At 51.7% G+C, this 22,183-nt stretch overlaps 1 pseudogene; it reads right to left on the bottom strand.

The window, feature by feature from the left end:
* Positions 1 to 2,259: 2,259 nt before the first annotated feature.
* LOC149348281 (uncharacterized) lies at positions 2,260 to 19,740 on the bottom strand (annotated as a pseudogene).
* Between the last annotated feature and the right edge of the window lie 2,443 nt (positions 19,741 to 22,183).

Raw genomic sequence — 22,183 nt, forward strand, 5'->3', positions numbered from 1 at the left:
GAAAGGGCAGAAGGGCAAAGCAGGAACACTCAGCCAACGCACGCTCGAGCAGAGTAAGACGAGAAAGACAAGCATCTGCTACATGAGTGCGTTTGTATTCGCTATGCACCCTGGCCAGTCATCCGCCGTGGGTATGTGCAATTAAGCCTGAGGACATCATCATCATCGCACCGCACGGTGGTGCCAGTAAATAGCCGACCGTGTGGCATTGCTCCTCCTGTTTGGAAGGGCATCGACCCGATGCCGCAGGGAGATGCAAGGAGGTGCGGAATATTGGGGGCGGAGCCTGTGGCGCCGGACTTGATCGACGAAGCCCTATCGGACGTGGTATACGGCTTCATCCTGGCAACGTGTACGGTTTCGAACGCCACCTGCCGCCTGGAGGAGCGAACACTTTGCGGAAGACTCTTGCAGACGTCACAGAATTTGCGCAGTACCTCGTAGGGTCCGAAGTAGCGGCGCAGGAGCTTCTCAGAGCGACCCTGAAGACAAATTGGGGTCCAAACCCAAACTTGTCAGCCAGGGTGTTAAAGGACCACCCGGTGAGGAAGGTTGTAGCGTTGAGCATCGCTTTCTTGCTGGGTACGGGTTCGCTGTCTAGCCAACTGGCGGGAGGGATCTGCATGCCGAACGAACTGTTCAGCGCCAGCGGCGCAGGGATGAGCAACATGTTGCAGTAACACTGCGTCGAGCATGCTTCGCAACCGTGCACCAAACGGAACGGCATGAAGCACGTCGTCTCTTGTAGAGCAGTGTTTTATAGGCGAACGTGATGTAAGGCAAGATCTGGTCCCAGTTCTTATGGTCAGCGTCGACGTACATGGACAGCATGTTGGCAATGGTCTTATTGAGCCGCTCAGTCAGTCCATTTGTTTCCGGATGGTAGGCAGTCGTTCGACGGTGACTGGCGTCACTGAGCCGCGCAACTTCCTGGGCAAGGGCTGATGTAAATGCCGTGGCTCTATCAGTTAAAAGGACTGCAGAGGCACCATGACGGAGGACTATGCTAAAGATGAAAAAGTTACCAATTTCAGCAGCGTTGCCGCATGGAAGGGCCTTCGTCTCGCTATACCGAGTGAGGTAGTAGGTAGCAAATGTAATATAATTCAGAAGAATGGCCTGAGGGGTGAGTTGGTGCATGATGAAATGAACGGCGGCATAACAAGGACACTAACAAGAAAGGGTACACCGCATACGCACGTTACCAACTGTTTATTACAAGAAAAGGTGACATATTTAAACATACAGCTCAATCATGGCACTCATCGCATTATCGCTCCGAACCCAACACGTAGGAAAAAAGAAAAGCAGCATCAGGATAACCGGCAAGAAACCTTTAACCTCTGCAGAAAAAATAACTAAGAGATTCTGATAACAGAAATTAGAAGAGGAGACCATCTTGTAGCAAAATGTCGTAATATATGTCCATGCCGCAATACACCTGCTGCCCAAAGATGTCGTCGGAAATGGTCCCAGCAAGTCCATGCCTACCAGGTGGAAAGGGATTCACGGCGGATCAATGGGCGTCAGTAAGCCGACCGGCTTCACAGGTGGTGTCTTCCGACGTTGGCACTCGAGGCAAGCCTTAACCTAGCGCTGGACATCCCTAGCAAGCCTGGGCCAATCAGACTTGTGACGTATCCGCGCCAACGTGCCAGAAAAGCCGAAGTGGCCGGAAGGAAGGACATGATGAGGAAGTTAGAGCGCAAAAAACAAAGACAAAGTGGAGACGTGGACGGGACAAGCGCTTTTTTGTGTTCCCTGCGGCCTAGCGAGCAGTGTTCCGTTTGTGCTAGTCTCATCGCCTCTTCAACGTGCAAGGCCCGCTACCTCGCCTTCTGCGTCAGGAAAGGTCAGTGTCCCCCGGGTATCGCTCTTTTGTTCGGGGTGTTGCCACCTTCACTCGGGCATTGGAAAAGAATCTGCAAAATCATAAAATCTGAATGTTTGCGTTAAGTGCGATTCTTACTGGAGTGGCTTCGGATGGCTTGCTTCAAGTGGTGCGGCCCTGGTTTTTCTGGGCAGCAGCGCTTCAGAGAGTGCAGGAAAACGGCTGAAGATGCAACGGAATTCCTTTGGAAGACAGTTAACCGCAATTTGCCTAAGCCAAACAAGAAGAAAGCTGGCATAGTTCCAGTGAACCCCTTGGGCGACGTTTGACTCCAAAAAAAAATAGCGCTTGTCCCGTCAACGTCTCCACTTTGTCTTTGTGTTTTTTGCGCTCTAAGTTCCTCATTATGAACTGCCAACAGGCCCAAATTACTGCTCTCCGGAAGGAAGCACGTCGTGGCATGCGTGCAGAACTTCGTCTCGAAGCACCGCTGTAAAGAGCAGGTACAGAGTGTGAGTGGGGCCGCAGTTTCTCTTGTAGAGGATGCCACCCCGCAAGCAGAACAACGTCACTCCGCGCGTGAAGAAACGGGGTGGCGACGAGGCGCGGCCTTCGAGGCACTCTGTGAGCGGTCGCGGCTCGGCGTCGTCTCTCTGTTGTTGCACAAGGACGGTCGTCGTATTGGCCCACTAAGAGTGTGTAATGTTTTTCGTAAAGGTAAGGTCCGGACACGTATCCTGGGTCACGAAGTTACACACTCTCGTTGGATATGCAGGGTCGGTGTGCAGAGTCAGGTCCGGAGTCGATGCAACTTCCGCGAGCTTGCGTCCCCGCTTCTCCCCACGCACGTAACCCGAAAGCGTAATGTGGGCGTGGAAATCGCCCACAATCAGAAGGGGGTCTCTTCCCGCAGCCTTTAGAGCGCGGCTAAAAAGTTCTGCGAACGTCACATTTTTTAGTCGGGGGGAAGAGCAGGTGCTGAGTATGTGGAGTGATGCATCGTGTTTCTTGAGCGGAAGAAGTGTCACCATCACATACGAATATTCAGTGACATATTCCCAGTAGACTAGAATAGCAGTATAGTTTTTATGCAGAGGTACGCAAGAACAGGGGTCCTGCTGGAAGGTGACGTAATTTATAAGGGTGGCGCCACTCCCTGGTTCCTGGAGGGCAACCACCGCCGGAAGCGAGTGGAGGGTTGAAAAGAAAAGTCGGAGATCCGCGTGCATAGCGCGGGAGCAGAAGCCCCGACAGTTACACTGGACAATTTGGACGGGAGTGGTCGAATTTGTTTCTGGGGGGCGCCTGATATTCAGGCTGCTCGCCATGGCCATTTAGGTTAAGGAAGGGTTGTAGTGACGCTGCTCCGAAGCCAGCACTCGTGGGGAGGGAAGCGTCCTCCATACCGGAGAGCGTGCAGCTGTCGTCACCGTCTACCTCTGTGTGCGTCAAGGAGGTTTTATAGGGTGGCAGGATACGTCGTTGTAGTGACCGCCTGGCCTGCGCGAGGAATGCGCAGTTTGTTGGGCAAACATCGCGGGGATTGTCTCTTGCAGTTTGGAGATGGCGCTGATCATCATTGAGAGTTGGTTTTCTATGGCGGCGAATCGGAGTCTATAGCCTCGAAGCGGGCCTCGACATAGGCCTCGATTGCGGCCTCCACGCTTGTTGCCGCCTTCGGCGCCACGAGCTCTTTCTCCATTACCTCAGCCGCGGGAGGAAAGGGGGTACAAAGAGGCTGGTGTATTTTGGACTCCAATTCGTTGATTTTCTTTTGCAGTATACCATTTTGAGGCCCGAGTGCTGCTATTTGATTTTGCTCCGCGCTGCGAGCGCCTGGAGAGATGGGAGGGAGGAGCAGCCCCACCCGAAATAATCACCAGCGCTCCGGATTTGACGATGTTGGCCCATGTCGACGATCGCTTTCCAGCACCTCCAGTAGGTGGCGCCAGCTTCTCGGTGTTGTAGGTTTTCTGCCGATGTTAGTTGCCGGGAGGGCCAAGATGGCGGCTTTTCTTCTTTGTGGCAGTTTCTTTTTCTTGCCCGTTTGGGCGGCCATTTTGAGTGCGCGGAATTTTGCCGCACAGTTGCGAGAGTTAGTGGCATGGCGCAACCGTACACAGAACACCGGGGTACACAGCTGTGCGGGGCCCGCAGCCCCTCCACTAGCGGAACCTGAGTCCGCAGTGTCCGCACGTATTCGGCTGCAGGTTTGGACATGCATCCGTGCGATGCCCGAAGACCCCACACTGGCCGCTGGCCGGGATAGTTTTGTATTAGTTTTGCACACAGACGACCATGTTGTCATAATGCACGTAACGGGGCTTCTACTTACCCGCGAAGGGGATGCGTGCCTTGTTGGATGTTTCGAGTTTCCGGATTTACATGATGGTGCCGGCGCGCCAGCACGCTCGTTGTTGAAGTGTTTGCGTGGTGTCCGTGTTAAGGCGCGCTCACACTAGCGGGAAACGTATCGCAGGGGCGCAGCGTCAACGGCGCCGCGGCGTCGCAGCTCCTCGGAATCAAGCTCACACTGCGCGCGTTTTCTCGCTGCGGTTGTCTTGGAATGTAGAGAGAGGAGGCGTTGAGAGAGGGAAAAGCAACCGCCGAGTGCCCGGCAGAACCAAAGCCACCTGCAGGACGCGCGCAGGCTCCGCCTCCGCCGACGGGGTCACTGAACTGGAACCGACGTCACGGTTCACGCTGGGCCCCCATTGGCTGTTCTCGTCAGCGGCACGGGAAAAATAGCTCTCGGACCCATCGCTCTGCGGGACGGCACAGCAGCCTTTCTGCGGGAGAAAAACCGGCTTGTGCGGGAAGCGGCGCGCGGAAAACGTTTTGCGTTGCGCGTTTTCCCGCCAGTGCGAGCGCGCCTTTAGGGACTTCGATCGCTGCGTGGCACGTTTTGACGTCGTCTTGACTCAGGTAAACCTGAAGCTTGATCGACTCCTTCTCGGTATTGACTTCAAAGTCCCCAATGAGCCGGTCGGCAGTCTCGATGTCCGCGGTATGCCCGATGACGGTGTTTTGGTCTCGTGAGGGCAGAACGAAGATGACGCGGGCCCGTTCTAGGCCGAGTTACGGCGAAATAGCGGTGCCGTAGCCGGTTTCCGTGAACGCCTCGTGAAGAGAAACGCGTTCTCGGGGCTTGACGACTATAACGTAGTCTTCAGGAGCGAGTTTGGGCATTGCACGCGGCTTCCATATTGTGAACGCCTTGCCCTTGCTTCCTGTGGCGCGCGTCCCAGGAGCTTCCACGTTTCCGACCGACGAGCCGGCGGCCGAGCTCCGCCATCTGGGCTTTGTCCTGGGAGCGGCGTGTAGCAGCTTGAAACAAAGCTTCACTCCGAATTTTCAGTGAAACTTCAGAATTTGTATCGCTGGTGGTGAGGACCGAGGTCCACGCCATCACCTCAGGGTCGTAGCCGCGTAATTGGAGCACAGAAGCCTCCGTTTTTACTCTGAGGGCCGATCCCACCAGCGCGGGCGATGGCGTTGTCGTTAGGCTTAACGACGGTACCAACGCGGTCACTCAAAAGTCAGGAGACACTTTGGCGACTAAAGTGGTGCAACGCGAAAGCCTGAGTACTCTGCCACGAATGTGGTGTTGAATGATGATTCAAGTGCTGCCAGCGAATGACGCGTCCATTGGCTGTCTGCTTGTGTCACTTATGCGTGGTTAAGATTGTAAGCTTCGCCTGTAAGAGTGGAACGCGACAGCGTCTTGCAACGCTGCCAAGGAGTCCACAGAACGCCATCGCCCATTTGGCTCTACGCCTTGCTGGACGGTAAATTTATTTTTGAGGAAAGGAAAGTATTTTTCTCGTATATCTGGGTGGACACCTGAACCTCGCCGTAAGGGAAGGGGGGAAGATGGGAGTGAACGAAGACGCCGTATTATTCAGACGCGCCTTTGTTCATTCCAAACCATTCAGCTGGCATGGCGGAGTGGCTAGCGTGTTCGTGCGCACTCCGGAGACCCTGGTTCGGTTCCCCAACTCGACGAGTCTCGTAATCAGTTGTATTTATTTATGTGGTCTGACTAGAACGATTAATTAGGCTATTTGATATTTACATTATTATAATTTTATCCATAGTGTTCTGTCATTCACCTGTCAAATGTTGGAACTGTCTAGGATGTTCGACACAATGTATATGAAACGAGGAACGTCGAACTGGGTGGGAAGTGGGTGGTGGTGGAGCGAACGCGGCTTAAGCCGCTTATCTGTTTTTGTAGCAACGCCTGCTTCCGCGGACGCGGTTCTTCCTGCGACGCGCGTCTTTCTTTCCTTCTCACCTCTTGATTCTCCTCCATCTTAATTAGGCTAATTTATTAATTAAGTAATTAACTAAACTAAATCCCACTTAGTTGGAGCATCACTATACGATCCCTTTAATTGGTTGCATGGTTACTAGCCAAAGTACAATTGGCCCCATTTGAAATTCGCGCACTGTGACGTCACGAGCATTTTGACCAATTGAAAAGCGTGACATTTCTGTCAACTCCTGCTTACAACGATGAGGCATTAAAGGCTTCCGCCTTAAAAGCGTGACATTTTCTGTCGACAACTTCTGCTTACAACGATGAGGCATTAAAGGCTTCCGCCTTAAAAATCGCTCGTACATTTCGAGAAAATGGCTCTGCCTGGACGAATGTGGCATCCAGTTGTTCCGCTAGAGATTCCGGATCAAGAGGTGCCGGTTTTGCCGGTATAGGGTGATTTGGGTCGCGGCCTCAGCTAAAAATCTGGGGAGCCGAAGCACACACGTCTGCTCACGTCGTGCGCAAAGACGCTCCCCCCTTCGGGTGGCTATGGCGGAAAACGCGAAGCGAACGTTAGATGATTGGCTGCTGTAGTACTGCGCAAGAATTTATGATGTTAACTTAAGCGTGCTGCGTTAAGACGAATCAGTAGTGTACAAGCAACTGTAATCATGATTTTAGTCCTGCGATGCACGTTTGATAAGAGTAGTCAGAAGAGATAAACGTGGCAGCCCGGTTCTCGACTGACTCAATGGCATTAATGCAGTTTTTTGGTATTAATGCAGTTCTGAAAAAAAATAATAAAAATCTCGATGGAGAGGAAGGTACCGTAGAAGTAATTACACACCATATGAATGCACTCTACAGAGCAAAATACATTAGAACTACTGCTAAAACAGGCAGACAAATACGAATACAAAGTTACCATTGCACTAAAATTATTTCTCCTCGATGACTTACTTATCGTGGAAGAAAGAGATCCGGTGGCACGATGCCTACATATGAGGACAAAGCTGAATGGTACGGCCCGCTCTAGGTTTGCAACAGCCATATATACCGGCTGTATTCCATTGTCAGACCGTGAAGACATGGCTGATAATAACTACGCAGCATTTCCGTGATAACTAGATGAAATTTATTTAACGTGAAGGCAGAAAGACATCATTTTCAACAGAGCCTGAAAGAAAGCCCAACAACCTCGCCTTTTTGACAGGCATAGTTCGCAATTCTCAAAAACTTAATTCTGTTTCTCATAACCACCAAAAAGTATACACCGCCGTAAACAATAGCCACTACAGTCGCCGACTGTCGTAGGGATGCCAGCCGGGGCGACCCTACGACAGTCGGCGACTGTAGTGGCTATTGTTTACGGCGGTGTATGCTTTTTGGCGGTTATGAGAAACAGAATAAAGTTTTTGAGAATTGCGAACTATGCCTGTCAAAAAGGCGAGGTTGTTGGGCTTTCTTTCAGGCTCTGTTGAAAATGATGTCTTTCTGCCTTCACGTTAAATAAATTTCATCTAGTTATCACGGAAAATGCTGCGTGCCGCCACTACCTAAAGGGCGTGGCGACGCCGGCAACGCATCGTATTCTTGCCACAGTCACCTCTCTCGACCGAGCGGTTACTCTGTCGTGGGTCCCTGGGCATGCCTCGATCCCCGGTAATGAGCGCGTTCATGCGCTGGCCCGAGAACTCTCCTCCCGGACCCCGGATGATCAGGCACCCAACCCTGCGAAAGAGGCTACATCGGTCCTGTATACATATCATCAAATTACAACATTCTACAAACTCAACCGCATGAAACTGCCACCACCCCACAGTACCTTGTCGCCCTTATCCAGCGCCACATGGCGACAATTACAGACAGGCTGTTTTATTTCCCCCCACCGTCTCTCATGCTTTCACCCCACCTTTCCTCCTGATTGTACCACCTGTGGCGTGCCCAGATCTACAATTTTCCACTACCTTTGGGAATGTCCTTCCCCAAACGCAGTACCCCCCATCCCTAATCCCACTCAGTCTTCCTAGGAGGTTGCTTTACGAACCGCTCAGCCCGCCGGCCAGAAATGGCTGGTGGATCGGGCTTTACGTGAAGCGCAAGCCCGTGGACTCCTGGACCAGTAGGGGACCACCCTGGAAGATTTTTTTTTGGTGTAATAAAGTTGTTTCCTTTCCATTCCAACCAGTCCCGGTGTGATGCTCAAACCAGTGTTCGCAGGTTGACACCTAACTACACTGGCGCCGTTCGATGGAAAGTTGTAGTGCTTAGCCATCTTGGTACCCTCCTCAGATTGCGCACGAAAGCTTGATCCCTCACTTGAATCGCAGCATGACCAGAGCCCATTATTCCCGCTTCTCAGAACGAGCTTGCGCATAAAAATAAGCTACACTCCAGGCTTCATTTCGTACGAGCGGGTGCGATGCAGGCGGCTAAGAAAAGATGTTTCAAGAGCTATCGCGCGTGCAGTGTTTTCCATAAGGCATTAAACATTTGGAGGGGGAAATATCCCTGTCTAAAGTGCGTAGTGACGAAAGCGCATTCCGCACCACTGCCTGTATGGCATTGGTGACGTCACACACAAGGAATGACTAATTACTAAGTAATGTCAAATTATAAATTAATGGCTAATTACTGATTAATAACTAAATACTAATTAACTTCTAACTCATGACGCTTCGCCTTTAGGAGTGGAACGCGACAGCATGTTGTAGCGCTGCCAGGGAGTACACAGAACGCCACCACCCGTTCGGCGCATGCCTTGCGTCCCTTTTGGATGACCCGCTTTTTGAGGAAAGGAAATGGCGCAGTAATTCTCTGTCATATCGGTGGACTCCTGAACCGCAGCGTACAGGAAGAGAAGTGGTGGTAGTGACAGAAGGAAGGGAAAGAGGGGTCGTGATGAAGAGAACGAAAATTGTATTTGAGGAAAGGAAATTACGCCTCAAATATCTGGGGCACATCCGTCATCCGCTTGTACAGGAAGTGGGAGTGAGAAAAAGAAAGATGGTTTGGTTTATAGGGCTTAACGTCCCAAAGCGACTCACGCTATGAGAGACGCCGTAGAAATTTGGACCACCTGGGGTTTTTAACGTGCACTGACATCGCACAGTACACAGGCCTCTAGAATTTCGCCCCCATCGAAATTCGGCAAGTCATTATCTTAATTCATAAGAAAGGAGACGTCAAGGACTTGACGAATTACAGACCAATAAGCTTATTGTCCATCGCCTACAAGGTATTTACTAAGGTAATCGCTAATAGTGTCAGGACAACCTTGGACTTTAGTCAACCAAATGATCAGGCAGGCTTTCGTAAAGGATACTCGACAATAGACCACATTCAAACTATCAATCAGGTCATAGAGAAATGCGCAGAATATAACAAACCCCTATATATAGCCTTCATTGATTACGAGAAAGCATTTTCTGAGGTTTTCACTCAGTGAAAACCTCAGCTGTCATGCAGGCATTGCAGAATCAGGGTGTGGAAGAGTGTTATGGTAAAATATCGGAAGATATTTATAACGATTGCACAGCTACTATAGTTCTCCATAAAGTCAGCAATAAAATTCGAATACGGAAAGGTGTCAGGCAGGGAGACACGATCTCGCCAATGCTCTTCACTGCCTGCTTACAGGAGGTATTCCGGGGACTGGAAGGGGAACAGATGGGGGTAAGAGTTAATGAAGAATACCGGAGTAATTTGCGATTCGCTGATGACATTGCCTTGCTAAGCCACTCAGGACAAGAACTGCAAAGAATGATCAATCAGTTAGACAGGCAGAGCAGAACGGTGGGACTAAGAATTAACGTGCAGAAAACTAAAGTAATGTTCAACAGCCTTGCAAGGGAACGGCAGACAGCAGTTCGCAATTGGTAGCGAGGTGCTGGAAGTAGTAAGAGAATATGTCTACTTAGGGCAGGTAGTGACCGCAGATCCGGATCATGAGAGGGAAATAACTAGAAGAATAAGAATGGGGTGGAGCGCATATGGCAGGTTATCTCAGATCATGAATGGTAGCTTACCAATATCCCTGAAGAGAAAAGTATACAACAGCTGTATCCTACCGGTACTCACCTATGGGGCAGAAACGTGGAGGCTAACAAAGAGGGTTCAGCTTAAGTTAAGAACAACGCAGCGAGCTACGGAAAGGAAAATGATAGGTGTAACGTTAAGAGATCGGAAGAGGGCGGAGTGGATGAGGGAACAAACGCGGCTTAATGACATCTTAGTTGAAATCAAGAGGCAGAAATGGGCTTGGGCAGGGCATGTAATGCGAAGGCAAGACAACCGCTGGTCCTTAACGGTAACGGAGTGGATTCCAAGAGAAAGCAAACGTAGCAGGGGACGGCAGAAAGTTAGGTGGGCGGATGAGATTAAGTTTGCGGGGATACAGTGGCGGCAACTGAGAAAGGACAGGGTTAATTGGAAAGACATGGGAGAGGCCTTTGCCGTGCAGTGGGTGTAGTCAGGCTGGTGATGATGATGATGATGGAATTCGGCCACCACAGCCGGGGTCGAACCCGCGTCTTTCGGGCCAGCAGATGAGCACCATAAACCCTGAGCCACCACGGCGGGGCGAAAAGGAGAAAGTGAAAGAGGGGCCGTAATGAAGGAAATGAAAATTGTATTTGATGAAAGGAAATTACGCAGTAACTGTCTCACATATTGTAGCGTACTTGTTCACGAAGGGGGCTTTAATACTAGGCACGAAGAGAGACAAGGCCTGGCAAGCTGGGGCAGCAAAGGCGGCAGATTCCACACGACGCGAGCCATACTTCGTCGCCGTCAGCTATGCGCCAGCTGGCAATACTAGGTGACATTAATCCCCCCTTATGAAGAAAAAAAAGAGCGCCATCGCTGTCGACGTAAGGGTAAAGCAAAAAATAAACAAAAACAAGCTAAGTGTCGCAACTGAAGCGATCGAAAACATCAGCACGGTTGCGTCACCGTGTATAGCCCGGCCTAAGCCGCACAACGTGTAAATGTCAGAGTCGGGCTGTCGGCGTCGCGGTTGCGCAGCACCGTCCGGAACCACTTCATCGTTAACCTTACTCACACACCGTACCACTCTGTAAGGGCCAGCGGAAACAGACGAGCCAGTCAGGCGCCATCAGGCTACTGCGACCGAAAGCGCTGCTGTTCGGAGGAGACGAAAGAGACAATGGCGTGGGGCAACTACTGGTGACGGCGTCGGCGTGAACAAAGCCGCCTATCCCCTTCAGCGGGGATGCTCAGTGCGGTGTTTTTCCCGGACTGCCCGCGGACCGACGGAAGAGACCCAGTGGCGGCGACGGCGGAGGCGACGGCGGCGCCGACCCATGCTCGCGTGCGCGCCTTTGTCGCCTGAGCAGCCGACAAAGAGGGGCTGGTCGCGGCTGATTTGTCCCTTCCACCCCTCTGAAGAGGTCACCGGTGTGAACCGTCAGCACTCGCGTGTCCCACGATCAGGATAGCCGCACAGCAGCGAACGACCTTTTGGGCCTGGTCGGCCCGCGGCAAACCAAACAGATCGCTACATCCAGGCGCCAAGTTCTTCCTTGCCAGTGTGTGTGTCTGTGCGGTGTGCGCGGTCACGTGGCGAGGGCGGAGCCAAAGAGGAGGCTCAGGGCCCATTGGACACTCGCCGAGAGTTCGGATTATCTAGCTGGGGGCCTGGGGAATGTGAACTGTATTTAAACAGCAATCTGTGGTGTGTCACAGAGCATCATCCCTTTTTTGAATTTCGATCTCCTTGCAGTTCTGTAAATAATGTAAATAAATCTGACGGGCTTCTTCAGCACGTTGGGCAAATTTTTGCAGCAAGGTTTGCAACAGCAAAGTTTGCAAGGTGTGCAAAGATTTGCAACAGCCGTATATACTGGCTTCATTCCATTGTCAGACACTGCAGACAAGGCTCATAGTAACTACGTAGAATTTTCCGTGATAACTATGTGAAATTTATTTAACGTGAAGGCAGAAAGACGTCATTTTCAACAGAGCCTGAAAGAAAGCCCAACAGCCTCGCCTTTTTGACAGGCATAGTTCGCAATTCTCAAAAACTTCATTCTGTTTCTCATAACCATCAAAGCATACACCGCCACACACAATAGATAATACAGTCGCCGAGTGTCGTGGGGATGGGAGCCGGGGCGACATGTTCACAGCTGCGGGCGGCAGTAACCGGTCGCGGTGTGAGGCTCGAACCAGTGTTCGCAGGTTGGCATCTCACTACACTGGCGTCGTTCGATGGAAAGTTGTTGTGCTAAGCCATCCTGGTACGCTCCTCAGATTGCACAGAAAAACTTGATCCGCCACTTGAATCAAAGCACGACCAGAGCACATTCATCCCGCTTCTCGGAACGAGCTTGCGCATAGAAATAAGCTACACTGCTGGCTTCATTTCGTTTCAAAGATGTTTCAAGAGCTATCGCGCGTGCAGTGCTTTCCATAAGGCATAAAAAATTTGGGGTGAAATTTGGCTGCCTAAAGTGCGTTGAGGCGAAACCGCACCCCTGGCGCCTGGCTGTCGCGAACTGTTTGGTTTGCCGCGGGCCGTCCAGGCCCAAAAGGTCGTTCGCTGCTGTGCGGCTATCCTGATCTTGGGAGACGCGAGTGCTGACGGTTCACACCGGTGACCTCTTCAGGTGGGTGGAAGGGACAAATCAGCCGTGACCACCCCCGGTTTGTCTGCTGCTCAGGCCGCACGCGAGCAATGGGTCGGCGCCGCCGTCGCCTCCGCCGTCGCCGCCACTATGTCTCTTCCGTCGGTCCACGGGCAGTCCGGGAGAAACACCGCACTCAGCATCCCCGGCGAAGGGGCTGAGGCGGCTTTGTTCACGCCGACGCCGTCGCCAGTAGCTGCCCCACGCCAGTGTCTCTTTCGTCTCCCCCGAACAGCAGCGCTTTCAGTCGCGATAGCCTGATGGCGCCTGACTGGCTCGCGTGTTTCCGCTGGCCTAGCCTCGAATCACTACAGTCCGTCCGCCGCCATGAAGACGCCACGAAGTGGTTGTAGCTGATTGTTGCTCTACGAATGTGCGTCGTGTCAGAGTCCCTCTGGTCGACCGGTCTGCCATGAAGCCCTGCACAGCCTGCAATCGTCTTTGATTAGCGATCAGGTCTGCGCTAAGCCCATACCTGCATCAGGGCAGCACACGGCCAACCTCAGAGAACTGCCAGGTTTCAGGATTACAAAGGCTGTAAATTTTGATACACAAGACAGCCTTCGCCTAAAAAGCGCATGTGTGGAGAGCTGGCCTATCGGACGTAGTTGAGCCAATTTTGTGTTTTCTTTTGTACTGGAAGCCACTCGCTTCCGAATTTTGCCCAAAGAAAACCGCTCAAACTAGACGACAAAGAACAAATCGGTGACACTTCAGAGATGCAAATGCGGAGGAAACAAATCCAAACTTTTTTTCTCGGGCATGCTGAGAGAAACGCGACAACGATGCACAAAGAGTCTAAGGAGAACGACAGCAACGCCCGAAGTAGACGCCCACGTCTTCAGACTATGGGAAGCGAGACGCAGTCTCACCAAAAGATGGCGGAAGAAAAAACACAACAGGAAACTAAAACTAAAGATAGCAGAAATTACGGCAAAGGCGGAAGAATACGCGATGCAACTCGCGAAACAAAATTGGGAACAACTAAGCGACTCGCTTAGGGGAACTCTAGGCACGGCCAGAACCTGGAATCTCTAAAGAGCACTAATCGATCCGACCAAAATAAAATCAGAAAACAATAAAGCCACCCACAGGTTCATCCACTCCTTCGAGGGATCAGACATCGCCCTACTGGAGAAGGCACGAGAAAAATGTTTCGGCGATTACAATCCCCGGCGCTACCAAGGAACGTATCGAGGAGCCGAAAACGAGAAACTCGACCGCTCCATAACTGTGGAAGAGGTTTACGCGGCCATAAGAAACACCACCAGAAACACGGCAGCCGGAGCGGACAGAATCGACAACGCCGTAATCCGCAACCTGAGCGACGACCTCATCCAAGAGCTCGTCAGCTTTCTTAACAAACATTGGGAGGCGGATACGGTTCCCGAAGATTGGAAACACGCCGAAGTAATAATGATACCTAAACCTGGTAAAAAGCTACAAATTGAATAGCTGAGGCCCATATCACTCACGTCGTGTCTTGGGAAGCTTTACGAACGGGTTGTAACTTTAAGACTGCAAAACTATATGGAAGACAACGACTGTGTACCACATACCATGTTCGGCTTCAGAGCGAAGCTCTCGACGCAGGACGTTCTCCTCGAAATACAAGAAGATGTCCTGCGAAACGTGCCTCGGACGGGAGAAAATGTCATAATGGCCCTGGATATCAAGGGGGCATTCGATAACGTCAGCCACGAAGCGATCCTTACGGGCCTAGACAACCTGGATTGCCGACGCTTAATCCACGGGTTCCTCAAAGCCTTCCTGTCCGATAGAACTGACAACATCGGCATAGGAGACCTTCGATCGGACAAAATTCGCTGTCCAAGCAATGGAACACTCGAATGGTCAGTTCATCATCATCATCATCAGCCTGACTACACCCACTGCAGGGCAAAGGCCTCTCCCATGTGTCTCCAATTAACCCTGTCCTTTGTCAGTTGCCGCCACTGTATCCCCGCAAACTTCTTAATCTCATCCGCCCACCTAATTTTCTGCCGTCCCCTGCTACGTTTGCTTTCTCTTGTAATCCACTCCGTTACCCTTAAGGACCAGCGGTTATCTTGCCTTCGCATTACATGCCCTGCCCAAGCCCATTTCTTCCTCTTGATTTCAACTAAGATGTCATTAACCCGCGTTTGTTCCCTCCCCCACTCCGCCCGCTTTCGATCTCTTAACGTTACACCTATCATTTTCCTTTCCATAGCTCGCTGCGTTGTTCTTAACTTAAGCTGAACCATCTTTGTTAGCCTCCACGTTTCTGCCCCATAGGTGAGCACCGGTAGGATACAGCTGTTGTATACTTTTCTCTTCAGGGATATTGGTAAGCTACCATTCATGATCTGAGAGAACCTGCCATATGCGCTCCACCTCATTCTTGTTCTTCTACTTATTTCTCTCTCATGATCCAGATCTGCGGTCACTACCTGCCCTAAGTAGACATATTCTCTTACTACTTCCAGTACCTCGCTACCAATGGCGAACTGCTTTTCCCTTGCTAGGCTGTCGAACATTACTTTGGTTTTTGCATGTTAATTCTTAACCCCACCGTTCTGCTCCGCCTGTCTAACTGATTGATCATGCTTCGCAGTTCTTGTCCTTAGTGGCTTAGCAAGGCAATGTCATCAGCGAATCGCAAATTACTCAGGTATTCTCCATTAACCCTTATCCCCAACTGTTCCCATTCCAGTCCACGGAATACCTCCTGTAAGCAGGCAGTGAAGAGCATTGGCGAGATCGTGTCTCCCTGCCTGACACCTTTCCGCATTGGAATTTTATTGCTGACTTTATGGAGAACTATAGTAGCTGTGCAATTGTTGTAAATATCTTCCAATATTTTCACATAGCACTCTTCTACACCCTGATTCCGCAATGCCTGCATGACAGCTGAGGTTTCCACTGAGTCAAATGCTTTCTCGTAATCAATGAAGGCTATATATAGGGGTTGGTTATATTCTGCGCATTTCTCTATCACCTGATTGATAGTGTTAATGTGATCTATTGTCGAGTATCCTTTACGAAAGCCTGCCTGATCATTTGGTTGACTAAAGTCCAAGGTTGTCCTGACTCTATAAGCGATTACCTTATCAGTAAAAATGGTCAGTTATCTCACCCCTATTCTTCAACATAGCTATGATAGGCCTAGCTAGAAAACTAGCGAACATCGAAGGCATCAGGCATGCAATGTATGCTGACGATATTACAGTCCGTGCAAACACGGGCTGCCTCGGAGAGAAGGAAGAAAGGCTACAGCAAGCGGCGTCTTGTGTAGAGCAATACCTCGCAGAAAGAGGACTCGCATGCTCGACCGAGAAGTCGGAACTGCTGAGAGTCTGGAGAGGCAAGCAAAACCGGACCGTCCCAACCAACCAGGACCTAAAACTCAACATCTACCTAGAAGGGACGCCCATACCCGAAAAGACAACAATAAGCATTTTTGGGCATGTGGGTTCAGTCCAACCAGCGCAGTACTCGCACTTTTACCCTACTGAAAGCAACAACGCTACAAGTCGCACGCATGACCACCCGCATCACCAACAGGCGACATGGCATGTGGGAAGAAGACACGCTAAAACTAGTCAGAAGCCTAGTAGTTAGTCGAATCACGTACAGCCTACCCTACCAGTGCCTCAACAAAAACGAAATACAACAAGCGGATGCCCTCCTACGCAAAGCGTATAATACAGCGCTCCGACTACCACGCCACACGTCTAGAGAAAAACTCATGGTCCTGGGATTACATAACACCTTTGAGGAGCTACAAGAGGCGCAGCTTGAGAGGCGCAGCTTGAGTCGCAGCTTAAGATGCGAGAAATGTCAAGGACGGCAACGATCCCCGACGAGCTTCGCAAGACCCTCAAGGTAGCTCCAATACCAAAAAACATGGATCGCAACCTCCATCGAGGCAGAAGAGAAGCGAGGGCCGAATTCATTGAGAAAACATACGCTCCTCAAGCCACGACCGTATATACAGACGCGTCTTGGAGAGGAGGAGATACCAAAATCGCTGTAGCGGCGGTGGTCGATTCGTCTTTAGGCGAAATGACCAGCGCGTCTCTCCGAGGCTGCGCAGCTGCAGAGTCCGAGGAAGTAGCCGTTGCTCTAACGGTGGCGGAGGGCTATAGAACCGGGCGGTCACTAAAAATACTTACGGAATCTCAAACAGCCTGCCGAAATTACATGAATGGCAGGATAGGTCGTCACGCGCTTCGTATTCTTCTTAGCAGCGAGCGACAGAATAAAAAAAACAGGAAGAACAAAACGACAAGATCCTACACAAAATTGTGTGGGTTCCGGGGCACACGAGGGTGGCACGAAACCAAGAGGCCGACAGGATAGCTCGAGGATACATTACTTTCTGAGCATCCGACGAGTCCGCGGAACTCGCGCCAGCACCCAGGGAATACTCGGCCATACTACAAAACTATAGAGGCAGAAGAATGCGATATCCCCCACCGCACATATCTCTCAGCAGAAAGGAAGCTGTCACTTGGAGACAATTACAAACAGGCTCTTTCCCAAACCTACATATACAAACAAAATGCACCCTACGATATACATGGACAAATGTCCCTGGTGCGACGGGAAACCTACTCTATACCACATCACATGGGCCTGCCAAAACATACACGTGGTCCCAAAAATACAAAACCCGAGTGCGGAGCAGTGGGAGACTCTGCTGTCCAGCGACCGCTGTGAAGACCAACAAGGTCTGGTACAGCGAGCTCAACGGGCGGCAGTGGCCAGCGGAGCCCTGGACTGAGGGCAACCGACCACTGATTAGAGGCGGACGACTTCGACAAAAAAAGGCTCCTAAGGTAGAACCAAGGCGTCTCTGAAGATGGCCCCAAACCGCAGGAAAAACCATTAGTGTAGATAAAGTTTTCCTTTCCTTCGGCAGCAGCAAAAAAGAGAAAGCAAACAGCAGAGACTTAATTCTCGGAATCTGGCACAACCGGCGTCGCGACTCGAAGGGGCTGCCCATTCTTCAGCCGCGCCCTGCGGGGTCGCAGACTGACTGTGGCCTCGACAGACGACACCCGACAAAAGCCGAAGGGCTTAAGTGCGCGTTCACAACTTCGAGCTCCAGACGCCACGCGACATTGATTCGTTCCACACCCCGGCCGCGCGTCTCCAACACCTGAGCCGCACTTGGAGAGTTGAATGCGAAGCGGAGATGATCGAGTATAGAAAAAATGCCTGCCTGCACTCTCTCGATTCCAGAATACCCTTAGCTTATTTCTTTTACACGCGCGCGTTGTGCAGCATTCCTTCTTGTGGCAGCAATCCATGAGTGTAACACGTCGCGCAAAAACTTCTGCATTGTCGCCACAACGGGTCAGGTGGCTTTCGCTTTGTCTGAACCCGCCTGGTCAGTCTAGCCCTTTTTCGGCGCCTATCGCGTCTGGAATACCGCGATGACAGACTCAGACGATTACGTTGTTGGCCGGCCTTTAACCTCACAATGCCGTCGGCCCGTACTTTGTCCTTTCTCTCGAGACCACCTCTCGGCTTGGATCTCCTTGCGCGCGGCCACCTCCGGGAAACTGCCCTAGCTATTCTGTCCTGCGCGTTTACCTTTCTTGCGGTGTCGTCACCCTTCGCGTCTGCTCTATGACGCAGCACCGAGCCGCATCTCCCGCTTGAGTTGGAACTATCGTCTCGTGCTTTCGGTGAGACACCGCACGTCGCAGTAGTTAGCTGTCCCGACTTCACTCTACTTCCTGCTGAGCACAACTTGCTCTCTTGAGGCTTGCTGATTGACCCTACGACCGTAACGCTATGGCCCGCAACTTGATCTGAGCCACGCTTTTCGGGCCAACGTTATTAGGTAATCTAGTAACGTTGCTTCGTCCAACGTAGCGTTTTTGTCCTGGGTACTGTCCTCTCGACCGCAGCAATCAGCCTCCTTCCCGGAAAGTGCATGCTCCTCTTGGCTCACAACGACCGCATTGCACGTTTCCTTATCCCTAGCGTTAGCGCCCACACTATCCCCCGAGTTGTTATGGCTTGCGGATATGCACTTTTCGCTAGCCTTAGTGCCTACACTATCCACTGAGCCTTCGCGGCTTGGCACTGTTGGCTAGCTTCTCGACCGAAATCATCGGTCCTCGCTGCTGAAGTGGCCTTTCTCTCTAGGACCAAACTTGCCCCATCCCTGCACTTCTGAGCAGCCCTCGTGTCTTCCGGCGACTGAGCGGAGCTCCCAAGTCTGTCGTTGTCACCCTCGTGGTGTAACTTACCACAGTCACTTCGGCTTTTGAGATCGATCTCTGCGGGACTTCCAAAGTTTCGGAGGAGCGCACTTTTAGCTTTCGCATAGTTTCTCGCATCCTCGTCCGACAGGCGCGCTAATACGTTGGCGACTTCACACGGGAGGATACCCAGCAGCATAACTGACCAATAACCATGGTCTAGCTGCTCCTCCGTACAAATTCCTTCATAATTTGCAAGGAACGTCCTGATATTATCGCTTGTCTCGAAAACACTTAACCTAGATCACGTTGTTTGCATTCTGGCCAGGTTAAGTTCCCGCGTGAGTTCCCGCAGCTCTCTTCCGCGTTCCTTTTCCGCTCTTCCGGAGTTGCTTCATCCCCTCCCTTCTTTTCATCGAGCCGTTTTTTCTCGATCTCCTGTGCCTTCGCTAACTCCACCTGAATGTCCTCCCAACATCCGACTATCTCCTCCGCGTCTGCACCGCTTGCCTCATTTGCCTGAATTAAGAGCGGTTTCCTACGGATCGACCCAATATCAATGCCCAATTCCCCGCATATCAAAACCAGGTCCGGTTTGCGCAGCTTTTTCCAGTCCATGTCTGCTCCCAAGGGACGGCTAGTCTACACTACGCGGTCAGAGAAGATTCCCAGGCAATCTCTGGAGCCACATTTCATTACCTAGGTTTACAAATTTCCAAAGTTGTACAACCTGGCAAAACTCAAACAGACAAGACCCGGCACTTACCCATACCAGACCCAGGACGGCGCGCCGACCATCCCGCAGCTGCCATCCATTTATCTGCTTGGAGCAGCAGCATCCAAACGCTGCCACCAGTTGATGGGCTTGGTGGTCGGGACCAGGGTCTTCACCGCATGATGATGAAGCTGGCAGACGACGGAGGGAAGTCTTCTGTAGGAGTAGTGAAGTTGGAGGGGTTTATTGATATAATTTACAAAATAGCAAGGAGATCAAAAGTCAGAAAAGGGATGATGCTCTGTGACACAGCACAGATTGCTGCTTAAATACAGTTCACATTCCCCAGGCCCCCAGCTAGGGAATGCGAACTCTTGGCGAGTGTCTAATGGGCCATGAGCCTCCTCGTTGGCTCCGCCCTCTCCGCGTGACCACGCACACCGCACAGTCACACACTGGCAAGGAGGAACTTGGCGCCTGGCTGTCGCGAACTGTTTGGTTTGCCGCGGGCCGACCAGGCCCAAATGGTCGTTCGCTGCTGTACGGCGATTCTGATCGTGGGAGACGCGAGTGCTGACGGTTGACACCGGTGACCTCTTCAGGGGGGTGGAAGGGACAAATCAGCCACGACCACCCCCTCTTTGTCGGCTGCTCAGGGCGCACGCGAGCAATGGGTCGGCGCCGCCGTCGCCTCCGCCGCCAGTGGATAACTTCCGTCGGACTACGAGCAGTCCGGGAAAAACAATGCACTCAGCATCCCCGGCGAAGGGGATTAGACGCCTTTGTGCATGCCGACGCCGTCGCCAGCAGCTGCCCCACACCAGTGTCTCTTTCGTCTCCCCCGAACAGCAGCGCTTTCGGTCGCAGTAGCCTGATGGCGCCTGACTAGCTCGCCTGTTTCCGCTGGCTGAGCCTCGAATCACAACAGCGTTACAACCTTCGCCACCGCCAGGGTCACTACAACCCCGATGACCTAGTCTGGGTGTGGACTCCTGTTCGTTGCCAAGGCTGGTGTGAGAAAGGGCTCTGCCGCTATTTTGGCCCTTACAGAGTGGTTCGGCGTATGAGTGAGGTTAACTATCAGGTGGTTCCGGACGGCCCTGCGCAACCGCGACGCCAACAGCCCGACTCTGACAATGTGCACGTTGTGCGGCTTCAGCCGTACTATACACGGTGATGCAACCGTGCTGATGTTTTCGCTCGCTTCAGTTGCGAAACTTTGCTTGTTTTTGTTTATTTTTTGTTTTACCATTACATCGACAGCGATGGCGCTCTTTTTTTTTCTTCATAATGGGGGATTAATGCCACCTAGTATTGCCAGCTGGCGCATATCTGACGCCGACGAAGTAGGGCTCGCGTCGTGGGGAATCTGCCGCCTTTGCTACCCCAGCTTGCCTGGCCTTGTCTGTCTTCGTGCCTGGTATTAAAGCCCCCTTCGTGAACTTCCACATCGCACCTTATATTCTTCCACCCGCACGCATATCTCACCGCACCAGCCATCGCCTACAAGTTGCCCCAGTGCCGCTTTTTACGCTGAACGTATAATGCTGTTTAGAGCTCTACAGAGAGATGCTGTTCACACCTCTACAGAGAGATGAGACGCCAGTTCCCGCCTCCACACCTCGACTTGAATCTAGCGCAAGCTACCTTGCTCCGCAGGTTGCAGACAGACTCTATCCTTAGCCATTCTAGACTTTCACTCATCACAGACGGGGAATACGACCCCGTCTGCCAAAATTGTTACCAGGGAGAAATCGCCACCCAGGCTCACATCCTCTGGGGTTGCGCGGGAAATCCGCCCCCTCGAACCTTACTGCCAGCTCCCTCCGAAGACGGATGGAACGAACTCCTCAAAAGGCCAGACAAGAGCATCCAACTGGCACTCATTTCGTGGGCCCAGGAAGTCGCCCCCACCTGGCGGCCACACCAAGCCCACCTGCCCTAAATCCCGCCAATCTATGGCAATAAAGTTGTTTCTCTCTCCTACAAGTTGCCCGTCCACGATCACGCACCGTCACTTTTTCTAATTCCTTCTTTCCTCGTGCAGCCGCAGACTGGAACGGCCTTCCAAACAACGCTGCCATCATCACTTGCCCAAGTCGTTTCACTGATAACGTAGAAACTTTCCTGTCATTGTGAATTTGTGCTTTTACTCTACCACCCCTTATGTAACACCCCTTTTAAGGGGCCTTTAAGGCAATAAAATGAAATGAAAGTACCGTACAATATGTGAGACAGTTCCTGCGTAATTTCCTTTCATCAAATACAATTCTCACTTCCTTCATTACGGCCCCTCTTTCTCTTTCTCCTTTTCGCCCCGCCGTGGTGGCTCAGTGGTTATGGTGCTCATCTGCTGGCCCGAAAGAAGCGGGTTGGACCCCGGCCGTGGTGGCCGAATTCCGATGGGGGCGAAATTCTAGAGACCCGTGTGCTGCGCGATGTAAGTGCACGTTAAAAAACTCCAGGTGGTCCAAATTTCCGGAGCTCTTCACTACGGCGTCTCTCATAGCCTGAGTCGCTTTGGGA

This window comes from Amblyomma mixtum, chromosome 4, assembly GCF_055824585.1.
Source record: "Amblyomma mixtum isolate Tamu chromosome 4, ASM5582458v1, whole genome shotgun sequence".
Lineage (NCBI taxonomy): Eukaryota > Metazoa > Arthropoda > Arachnida > Ixodida > Ixodidae > Amblyomma > Amblyomma mixtum.